At 42.2% G+C, this 12,029-nt stretch overlaps 1 protein-coding gene across 5 annotated transcripts in view; it reads left to right on the top strand.

The window, feature by feature from the left end:
- The window catches only part of SORCS1 (sortilin related VPS10 domain containing receptor 1), a 579,121-nt gene that overhangs the window by 384,360 nt on the left and 182,732 nt on the right, over positions 1-12,029 (top strand). The gene's annotated exons all lie outside the window — the stretch shown is intronic.

Here is a 12,029-nt window from a genome sequence, read left to right as displayed (position 1 = left end):
GATCTTCCTGTCAGTTTTATTTCAGGAGGTGTTCGGTTGTTTTGTGAATTAAAAAAAAAAATGTATCCAAATGAGTGATCAATTCTGTGGAGGGAGGACAAGACCTTTAGGACAGTTTGGTGGGTCACTGTTCATTTAGTGGCAATTCTAGAATATTCATGAGTTTGTATGGTCTCACTTGTTCCTAAGCCGTATGAGTCAACAGTCCAAGTAATCCATGTGGGAGCTTTCAGAATCTCTGTTCTCCTCTATATTACAAACTATCAAAGTTTATGAATTAAATGAGAAATCTTCAGGCTTGCAGAGTGGCCTCACCTTCAGGATTTTGGTAAATATGTGTAGGATATACAGAAGACACAGCTGTTAAGAGGAGAACGTGTTTTAATAAGGACACCCTTTTCACAAATAATTGAAACCCTGAATATTAACAGCGACATTCTCTATATAAATGAAGACTGAATTTGAGTAAAATCATATATTGATAGAAAAGGAAAATTATACTGCAAGTATGTTTGAGGGCATACAATAGAATTTTAGTAACTTGCATAATAGTACATTTTTAAAAGAACTGCTTTTAGTTTTCTCTTTTCTTTCTTTATATGAGTCCAGAAATTTTATTTAAACAGTTTTATATGTATTTCTTTAAAAACAAACAAAAACAACACTTTCTTTTATTTATTTTAATCCTTTCTACTTTTCCTGACTGGGCACTAACAGAAGGCCATTGCTAATCACAACTGCTTTGAATGCTAGAAATTCCCTGGGAAATAATGACTGCTCAACAAGAAAGAGATGTCAGCAGTTTCCAAAACTCTGTAATATTAGTTTCTCACCAGTGACAGAAAGCACAGCGAGTGAGGCAGGAACATCAGCTCTCTCCTCTGTCAGGCCCTGCGAATGGCTGTGTGACCTTCAGCAAGTCACTTAACTTTTAGAGTTTCTCCAACTGTGAAATGGAAGTAATAATAGTACCTGGCTCACAGGACTGTTTGAAGATGCTGAGATAATGTATGCAAAACACTCAACACAGAGCCTGGCACATGGTTATTCAAAGACCTAGGAGAGAGAGCCACCTGGTGTGGCCCAACGAGATATAGACACAAGGCTGCCTTAGCAGTAATCCAGGATTGTCTTCCCCACATACGAGAAGTTATAGATACTTTAGTCAACGTTGACTATACTCTTAGTCGCTAAAAGGTACCATTGAACCAGAATGAATGGAGCAAGCAAGAACCCGATATTTGGTCCTAAGAAAATATTGATTGTAATAGCAATATGCCATTAAATATTAAAGTATTTGCCTTCATAGCAACTCTATTTGTTTTTGAATAGACCTAGCAGCCCTTTCATGTCAAAAGGGCAAGACTGAAATAAAATATAAATAGATCCTTCAAATTCAGCCCCCAGGGGATATTCAAATGATTTCTGCACGAGCACAAACACTTAGGAGACTGAAACCTACCTAAAGCCATCACGTTTCCCAAGGCACTGCATTAAGTAAAAAGGCACTCAGTTATTTACAAGAAATATGTACAGTGTTATATGCCATGCTGCTTTGGCAATATTTCCATGTGCTTGAAATTTCCCAATGTCAGAGCTGATTTCTAATCTCATGAATATGTTAGTAATTTAAGTATCCAAGTACAAAACTGGCAATTAGACTGGAAACCAGGGAGCTTGCTAAATGTCAACCCCAATGCTTGTTTATAAAACAAATTCTCAAGCTGAAATGTCATCCTATGCAAACACAGAAGGCCTGTGTTCACCTTAGCTAACTTGTTTAACCAGGTTGTATCATTATTTTTCAGTTGCTACATAAAGCAGATTGATCTATCTATTCCCAACTTTGAAAAAACAGGCTGTGAGAATTAGAAGAAATGGACATTTTAAAATGAGTGATTAGGGCTAAGGTTTGGACAGACAGAATTATGCTCTTTGGTAGCTATTTGAGCTTACTTTCTTTCAAATAAATTACATTTTTGCTTGTGTGTTTTGTAGCTAGCTTTTTTGATCTGTTCTAACCACCACTTGTCTAAATGGATTAAGATGCCTCTTAAATCCAGGCATCCGTCTGGGGAACTTTGAAAGACATTTGACATCCTAAGAGGACATGGACCTCTTTCTTAAACCTGTCTCTCAGAGTGGTCCTTTAGAAACCCAGTGACACTGACATTTTCCTGTATTCTTCGTGTTCAAGAGTGTTTGTAACCAACACTGTTGCCACGAGGGGAGTGGTTTGGGGAGAAGGAAGTCTTGGCCTTATAAATAGACGCATTTTGTGAATTTATGACTCTGAATTTCATATTAAAAAAAATTCAATGTTACCTTGTCCAACTTCCTCTCCTCAGCATAAGAGGATATTGTAAGTACAAATTATAAATGGCACACTCAGTGGTCTAAGAGACCCAGAGGCCCAGCCAGGATCTCATAGCTGGCAAGAGGAAGAGAAACCAGAAGTCAGAAACCAGCCTCCTGAAATGACCAGATCCTGTACTGTAAAATAGTATCAGATGAAAAGTCACAAATTCAAATCGGCAAGGCTCTCACTCACCTGACTTGCTTAATTTCAGTGCCTGCCTGCTGATCTCGCTGCAGGCATGATGAGAAAATGTCCCAGAATAAGACTTGTGGTCCAAAGTCAGACGGCCTCAGCTACTTCAGGAGCAGCCAAGCTAAGCAGTATCCAACCTCAGAGGCAAGGGACATGCAAGTGTTGTCTAGGATCCTTCCTTGCTTCCTGAAAGTCAGGAAGAAAATAGCAGTCACACCTGCTTCTCCTTGCCATTCCTTGTTTTTTTCAGGGTCTGTGGGCAATTCAGGCTGGAGGCAATGATTAGCAGGAAGAGAAAAGGCTGAGAACTAGCACTGATCCTTTACTCCATAGTAAGCCCTCTGCCAGGCTTTTCGCATTGATTCCTCAACTTCTTTCTTACATGAAACATTGACTTTATCTTTATGCCTATTTAATATTTGGGGAATCTGAGGCTCCAAAAGGTTAAGAAAATTCCCCAGGGTGGTTGATAGAGCCAGGAGTCTAATCCAGGTTTGATTCTCTTCATACTCTGTCCTCACTGCACCAAACACTGCCTCCCTAGAAAAGCCATTGTGATATTTTCTTTTCTTTAATTGCCTTTTTTTTTTTTCAATTTTGTTTAGCCATCTTGCCCATGTCCAGCCTACTGTGAGACCTGTTCCCTCTGACAGATGCTGTAGTATGCATTTCAAAGCTGAGTTTCACAGCAGAGGGAAAACTGCTGTTTGAAGATCAGGCAACAGAGGAAGGGAGAGCAAGAAGGGAATTGTCCCTGGCTGATTCCCGGGCAGCCACCAGTCCCTTGTGACTCAGCAGGCCAGCTTGTGTCACAAGCACTGTGAGCCCTGCTCACCTCCTGCAACCTTGCATCAGCTCTGGTCCCAGGGGTCTATGTGTAAAATTTCCCCTTGCCCAGCAAAATGACTAGAGCTTTCAGAAGTGACTCCTTCTGTAAATTGGTGCAGCCACTGTGGAAAACAGTATGGAAATTCCTTTAAAAATTGAAAATAGAACTACCGTATGATCCAGTAATCCCACTCCTGGGCATTTATCCAGAAAAGACTCTCAAAAAGATACATACGCTTCATGGGGCTTCTCTGGTGGCTGAGCGGTAAAGAATCTGCCTGCCAGTGCATGAGACACAGGTTCAATCCCTGATCTGGGGAGATCCCACATGCCACAGAGCAGCTAAGCCTGTGTGCCTCAACTATTGAGCCTGTGCTCTAGAGCCTGGGAGCCACGGCTACTGAGGCCCTGTGCTGCAGCTACTGAAGCCCACGTGCCTCAGAGCCTGTGCTCTGTAACAGGAAAGGCCACCACAATCAGGAGTTTATGTACCACAACTAGGGAGTAGCCCATGCAGCCTGAAGACCAAGCACAGCCCAAAATAAACAGAATTGTTTTAAAGAAGATACATACACCCCGATGTTCATAGCAGCACCTTTTGCAACAGTCAAGACATGGAAGCAGTCTAAATGTCCATTGACAAATGAATAGATAAGGTATGTGACACACACGCACACACACAAACACACGTGCACAGATACAATCACTCAGCCATAAAAAAAAGAATGAAATAATGCCATTTGCAGCAACATGGATGGACCTAGAGATTATCATATTAAGTAAAGTAAGTCTGGTAGACAAATATCGTATATCACTTATATGTTGAATCTTAAAAAATGACACAAATGAACTTATTTACAAAACAGAAACAGGCTCACAGACATAAAAAAACAAACTTATGGTTATCAAAGGGGAAAGGGGAGTGGGGGAAAGATAAAACAGGAGTTTGAGATGAACAGATATCCACTACTATATATAAAACTGATAAACAAGCTTCTATTATATATTATAGGGAACTATGTTCAAAATCTTGTTATAACCTATAGTGGAAAGAGTATGTAAAAAGAATGTATTTATGAATAAAACTGAATCACTTTGCTGTACACCAAATGCTAGCGCAACATTGTAAACCAATTATACTTCAATGAAAAATTAAAAACTGGAATGAAATAAATAAAAATAAATCAGTAGTCCTTGGAATGATTAGATGAAATATTTACATATTCTAGAGAAGTCTCTAAAGCCCATCATTCAAATTTAAGACAAAATTTATAGTTGCCTGTGTATGTATAGCACAGGGAGTCATAGTCATTTTCTTGAAATAACCTATAATAGAAAAGAATCTGAAATAGAATACACACACAAACCCATGTATGTGTGTGTATATATATAAGTATACCTAAATGAAATGACCCTCTCTTATGCTCAGTCCTGGTCAGATTTTTTCTTTTTAAAATTTTGTTTATTGTTATTATTGTTGTTGCTCTTCTTCCCTTTACTCCTTCCCACATCTAGGGGCCCTTGCTCATCCAGGCACCCATCTCTTCCCTGCTCTGCTCAGCCACTTGCTAACTGCTCTCTCCCCTCTGTCCCATCTCCACACGGCTGATGGATCTGTCTTACGTAAGCACACTTCCAATATGTTCCAAGCAACAAGTTTTTCCTCCTGCTTATTTTTATCTCTCAAAACTTGCTAAGTTTCATCATCTATGCATTTGAATAATGGGACAATTACATGGTTATTGAGAGCTATTCATTTTTTCTTGTCAGTGTGTAGATATGGGGGTTTGTGATATAGATGCTTAGCATCTAATTATTTTATCTATTCTCTATTTCCACATCTATATTATAGAAACTTTAAGGCTAAGATTCCCTTTGCAAATTTCCCTAAGTACCTCCAGATCTGGGAGCACAGGAAATGGCCACAAGTTGAACTGTCCACTGTCACCTATTGACCCTTGCTGCCCAGCCCACCCAAGTTTCATATGTTTAATCCCCCCAGTCCTGCCAAACAGGACTGTGGGGCATGTGACAGACTTCATTGCCAGCTGGGGCATGGCCAGTGACAGGTTTGATAAATCTAACCTCGGGAGAATTTGATGGAGCTGCTGACATGTCATCATTCCTGCTCACTCCATCAACAAAGCTTTGGGGGCCCTTGTTTTTTGACCTCATTGTCGTTGAGTCCCGTCTCCATTAGCTCCCCACAAGTTTGGTTGGATTGCCTTCACCCAACCTGCTCCCAGGCTGTGTTTATAGCCTCTGCTCCCACTTCACTTTCCTTTACCCACCCCCACCAAGCTGGGTCTCGCGTAGTTGACAAAAGAAGAACAGACACCGCTCTAACTTTTTTTCGGGCTTCCCTGGTGGCTCAGATGGTAAAGCCTCTGCCTGCAATTCGGGAGACCCAGGTTCAATCCCCAGGTCAGGAAGATGCTCTGGAGAAGGAAATGGCAACCCACTCCAGTACTGTTGCCTGGAAAATTCCATGGACAGAGGAGCCTGGTAGGCTGCAGTCCATGGGGTCGCAAAGAGTCAGACACGACTAAGCGACTTCACTTTAACTTTTTCTGCTCTGTTTATTTGCTCAGATTGACCCACTTGTCCTGGAACACTCTTTCCTCACATTGTCATACTGAGAGATTTTAACTGTTTTCCCAGTCCCACCTTGAGAACTTGGGGAGACTTCCTGCTTTTACTGTCTTACATAAGCCACCACAGCAATCTGGACAAACTATAACACATTACTACATATCATGTATAACAGATGCTGAGAAGTTAGCCTTTTCTTTGAGGAACTTGCATCTCTTGGAGGTGGGGGAGCTGGTCTGGGAAGGTCGTCATGGTTCTGTAACTATTCCTGTCCCCACTGGCCAAGGAGAAGACTTGTGTCAGAACTGGGTGAAGTTTGAGGTCCCTTATGATGTGATTTCCCACTAAGAGTGTACTCTGGCCTTCTTTGCTGTGCAACCAGAGCCTCAGAGCCCATCTCTGAAGACTATGGATTTCTCTGGATTCCTCCTCTTCTTCCTGTGGAGGCTAGTAGAGGAAGGAGCTTGATATTTGCAATGCCGCAGGGCTGGCACTATAAATTTACTGAAAGTCCTCAAGGCCCCATCTCTTTTCTTGTTAAAAAGAATGCAGTAACAGCAGTGAGAACTGGAGAGTCATGAGGTGACTGAGTGCTTTGTACCCAGACCACCCCCAGGGTGGTATTAGGATGAGGCAGATCAAATAGAACTGGCAGGGTTTTCTGTCAGCCTTTTCAGGAAAGGCAATTTGCAAGCCTCCTGCCTCTGAAACTATTAAGGGCAGAGCCACAGAGGGGAGGGAGCAGGCAGCCTTGAAGAGAGCCAACCGCAGGAAGTGTTCCTCCAACCTGGAAGCCTCTGCAGGAGACCATGTGGAGGAGACCCAGGACCTGCCTCCTAATGAGAAAATCACCACGGGAACCTTTGTGGTGAAAGCATCCAAACCCATCAGCCAAAGACTGAAACTCTTCCCTGGTGGCTCATATGGTAAAGAATCTGCTTGCGATGCAGGAGACCTGGGTTCAGTTCTTGGGATGAGAAGATCCCTGGAGAAGGAAATGGCAACTCGCTCCAATATTCTTGTCTGGAAAATCCCCACGGACAGAGGAGCCTGGCAGGCTACAGTCCATGGGGTCACAAAGAATCAGACCTGACTGAGCAGCTTTCACTTTCAAAGACTGAAACATGCTATCACCCTTACCTTCTGCCAAATGATATCCTTGCACTGATTTCCTAGCTGCAAAAGAAAATTCCCGATAGGTCCCTGTCTTAATGCTATAAAATGAGGGGCTGCATTGATCTGATTTAGAACAATTGAGAAGACTTTCCAGGGACAACAGTGCTTGCAAGCTTTTGCATCACCACAAGGAAGTTGAATTTCTATTAAAAAAAAAGACGTTGTTCTGCTAGCGATTCAGCCAAAATGTGAAAGGTAAGAAGATGGAAAATGAAAATTAGAAGGAGCTGCTCTCATACCCACCTTCTTCCAGCCCTTCTTATTTTGCTGTCGATTAAGAATCCTGAGCACAGTTGGTGGATCTCACTCTTGCCCACCCCCAAGCTGTTTGTCCCCCTGTGGCTTCCTCTTTATTCTCCATTGGAGCCTTTGCCCCTCAGCCAACTTGCAGCTCTCCAGGACGGCACCAGAGAGAATTGTACATTTGGTTGAAAGCTGGTAATAAAACCAACCCTTGAAATTGCATCCTTTGCAATTAATTCCTTTTTTATCTGCACTCTTCATATGGCAGACAAAGACAGATGGCAAGAAAACAAGCCAATGTGATGATGATCAAGTTATCAAAAAAAAAAAAAAAAAAAAGGAAAGAAGGACTGACTAACTCTTCAGGGGAGGAACATGGCAGGAAGAAGTGTTGAAAACGCCCACGCTAGGGTAATAACAGAGTGGAGAGTTCGACCTTGAGCTGCTAATACATCTTAAGCTTAGATGAGCAATGAGTTTGTGCTCATTAACTTACATTTACTGAGATGGAGAGGCGGTCTCAGCCAGTTTAGAGTGATTCTAAACTGGAAGAATCATCTGCCTTGCATTCTTTTGTTAACCAGAATCCTTCCCTTCTCCCTTTCTAAAATGTCTACTCCTTCCATTTTTTTTTTGCTAATATTTTGTACCAGGATTAGTAAAAGAACAAAACAAAACAACAGATCTAAACCCTTCCAAGAAGGCATCTGGGGAGGTCATGACAGAGGATTAGAGACAAGCACTGCTCTCCTAAAACTAGTTCAGATATTCTTTTCTGCCCCCTGATCATTCTCCTCTTCTCTTTCTCTAGATTTGGCACTGCTGGAGAAAGCTGTGGATGCTTTCTCTGATGTGACAGGTACCAATGATAGATCTCAGTTCTGTGTTCTGACAGTCAAAAGAAACCTTGGAGCTGGAGACAGACAGGGAGGGAAATAAATCTTATTTGGGTGCTGCCACCACTATGAATTTTATTAAAGGACATTGACTCATTCTACACAGAAAGCCTTCCACTGGTGGCTGAGACAGTCACTGGGTGGGGAAAAAAAAAAAAAAAAAAGGCTTGGGTAGCACTCTCTATTTTGTGGAGGAAAACTTTGCTGTCAGACTCTGCAGGTTTAATGAGCACATTAACTTGGATTGCTGTGAGTTGTTTTCTCCTTTTCTTGGTGTGACATCAGGCTGGACAATTAAATTCTTAAGAGAGGAAAGGTTTGAAGTAGTAGGTGGCGTATACAGAGCAGCTCTTTCTAGGGGTGAATATATAAGACCCTAGCTGCAAGTCCTTGGGAATTTCAAATGTGCTGATATTTATAGTTTTGTTTGTTGGTTTTAGGTACAGGCCTCTAGCTGTGGATCCATGGAAGTAAAACATCGTCCTCTGCTAAATTACCTTTGTCTATTCTTTGGGAAACCTGAGTGTTTTACTAGGTAGATCCATCACTAGGGAATTTTCATGATGTAAAGTCAATACTTTATTTCCCCCCCTTGGTCATCTACTATGTACAAGGCACTGTATAGATACAAAAAGATGGAATTCCAGACACATAAAAACTTTGTGATCTCATCAGAGAGGGAAGGGATGATCTCAGCTATTTTAGAGTGAGTTTAGATGGGTAGGGATTTCTGTCTTGCATTATAAAAGGCTCTCTTGAAAGGCTACTAAGAAAGTTAAATATATGGACTATAGTTTGATAGCATTTCTTGTACCATAGTTCTTTGGAAATGAGGCCCTAGAAAATCTCAGTGTGTAGGAGAGGGTTCATAGAAAAGATGTCCTCTCGTCTGGACCTAAAAAGAAGACTGGCATTGTGGTAGGCAAGCCTTGAAGCCACCTCTCTGCCAGAATGGGTAGCACCAGGGAAGGCATGGCAGGGGGCATGTGCCCAGGTGTGAATGGAAAAGGGAGAAGACACGAGAGGGGACCTTTTGAGATAGGAAACTATAAAAAATGTCACTGAACTGAATAAGAGAGGCTTGGTTTATTGGATTGTTTGATGTACCCACTGCTTGAGGGGCCTCTAGATGCTCACAAATAACAAAGCATCTCCTTGAAGAGGATAAAAACAAATATCATGGGACATACCTGACTGGTCCACAGGTTCTGAATCCAAGCCTAGAGGGATCAATTTAAAAAGACATAGAGGAAAACACACACATACACACACACACACAGACACACGTAGATGCTGGCCCCCAACAATTCCTCACTGTGATGAATTCTACGTGAAGACAGAGGTAGCAATCCCTTGGTGTAGCTGTAGGAGAGCTCAGAATTTATATATGATTTTCAGAATATATATGAGTCTAGCCTTCACACAGAATTATTATTTCAAACCACCCTGATTCTCTTACATTTGCATAAATCTTTGTATATAAATATAGATACTAACATGCATTTATAAATAGCTGTAGGCATACACAGTGGCATGATTTCTGTTCCCTTTGAACTCATAGAAAGCAGTGCAGCTCTGGGTTTTAATTTAAAAAAAATAAAAGATGGTGCAAGAGGAGAGGAAGCCACAGACACTCAGGATCAAATGAACACTGTTCTGATCCAGGTTTGAATATTAAAATGCAAGTGTTCGGGACATAGTGGGAAGCAGGACATGCACCCTCTGTCTGCTTGGCGTCTGAATTAAGAGGGAAGATGTTGTTGTGTCTTCTGTTATCCTATGAGGGGAACTGTCTCCCCTTTCTCCTCAGCACTCTTAAAATGAATCAAGCATGAAATGTACCCAGGAAGCCTCCCCCCAACAGGGATTGTAGGGCAGGGAAAAATAATAAGACTTGAAAGGAAAAGTCACAGATTCTTCTTGGCTGAATGCCCAAATACTGTGTAGCTGGGGCCAAGTGAGTGCCTCTCTTTGGTAGCCAAATACTTCAGCCTCTTTTTTGACTTCAGGATGTGTTTTGGTCCAGTGTACACAATGTCGTAGCAGGCTCTTCCAAGGGTCAGTAAATCCTCACTTGAGCTGGCTGACTTCTTGGACATGCCTGGTACATCTGCAGCCGCGGTGAGTCACTTGCTGAGTCATTTGACCCTCCACGGAGCGCCGAGGCTGGAGAGGGCGGACAGTCATGGTACTCAGTACACAGTGACTCACCATCCATTCACCGTGGGATCTGGCATGCACAGTGGTGGATAACTGGGATGTGAGTGGGTTACAGACAAGGCACACACCAGAAAGGAGATGTTCCAAAATGATATTTTCAAATCATCTGGCCAAACATCCGTGGGAACCGGAATGCCTCAAGCAATAGGAATCTCTGGGCTGCCATCAGAGGACACTTCTAGAAGCAAAAGAACAAGAACAACAAAAACAACAACACAAAGAAAGGTTATCCTGGGTATGGTGCTGTGAGATCACTGGAGAGGAGCAGGAGTAGGAGTGAGCCAACAATGAAGAACAAGACATAAGAGAAGAAAGACACTTGGAGGGGAAGGAGTACGCGGAGGGTTAGACCCTGGGTCATGAGCAGTGTGTCTTTGTGGTTGCCCTTGGAGAGCACTGTAGCAAATGGACTTGAACTCTCCCCGGCTGTGTAAGCATTGGCAAAATGGCCATAATAGCTTTATATATTACTGGGAGGGATGGTAAGTGGATTAAATGAAGGAATGCATGAGAAGCACTTGAATTATAGTAAGAGCTTAGTCCATGTGGGGTGCTGTTAGAGCCTGAAGTTCCTCTATTCTCTGTGTAAAAAGATATCACTGGCTCCTTCTGCAGCAGGACCGGATTTTCTTCTCCCTAACTTGCCATTCAAAGCCTTTTCAAGTTGCCAGTTCAGTTCAGTCGCTCAGTTGTGTCCGACTCTTTGCAACCCCATGGACTGTAGCATGCCAGACTTCCCTGTCCATCACCAACTCTCAGAGTTTGCTCAAGCTCATGTCCATCGAGTCAGTGATGCCATCCAACCATCTCGTCCTCTGTTGTCCCCTCCTCTTCCTGCCTTCAATCTTCCCCAGCATCAGGGTCTTTTCCAATGAGTCAGTTCTTCACATCATGTCTCCAAAGTATTGGAGCTTCAGCTTCAGCGTCAGTCCTTCCAATGAATATTCAAGACTGATTCCCTTTAAGATGGTCTGGTTTGATCTCCTTGCAGTCCAAGGGACTCAAGAGTCTTCTCTAACACCACAGTTCAAAAGCATCAGTTCTTTGGTGCTCAGCTTTCTTTATGGTTCAACTCTCACATCCATACGTGACTACTGGAAAAACCATAGCTTTGACTACATGTACCTTTGATAAGCCACATTTATTCATATACCATCCCTGATTTTCTCACTTCTTATCCATGCTATTCCCTTTGTGAGTACTGCTTGTCTTATCTGTCAGTTTGAATTCTGCCATTCATTCACATCCATGGTGAATCACCATACATCTCAGAAGCATCCCTAATTGATTTCTGAATCCCCTTCCTTTGAATTCCTTCATCTGGTGATTGCATGCATTGCTCATTATTTTTTGTCAGATTTGGGTTATATTATTGGCTTTCTGAGATCCAGGTCTAGATTTTGGACTTCTTTGTATTTCAGACAACAGTCTGCATATTCCAGGGCAAGTAATACAGCTTACCAGGCAGAATGGGGTATGAATCCCAATTTATTTTAATATTTAGAGGGCATGTGATTTCCAAC

The sequence above is a fragment of the Bubalus kerabau genome, chromosome 22 (genome assembly GCF_029407905.1).
Source record: "Bubalus kerabau isolate K-KA32 ecotype Philippines breed swamp buffalo chromosome 22, PCC_UOA_SB_1v2, whole genome shotgun sequence".
In the NCBI taxonomy this organism is placed as follows: Eukaryota; Metazoa; Chordata; class Mammalia; order Artiodactyla; family Bovidae; genus Bubalus; species Bubalus kerabau.
This window is presented reverse-complemented; position numbering and strand designations above follow the sequence as displayed.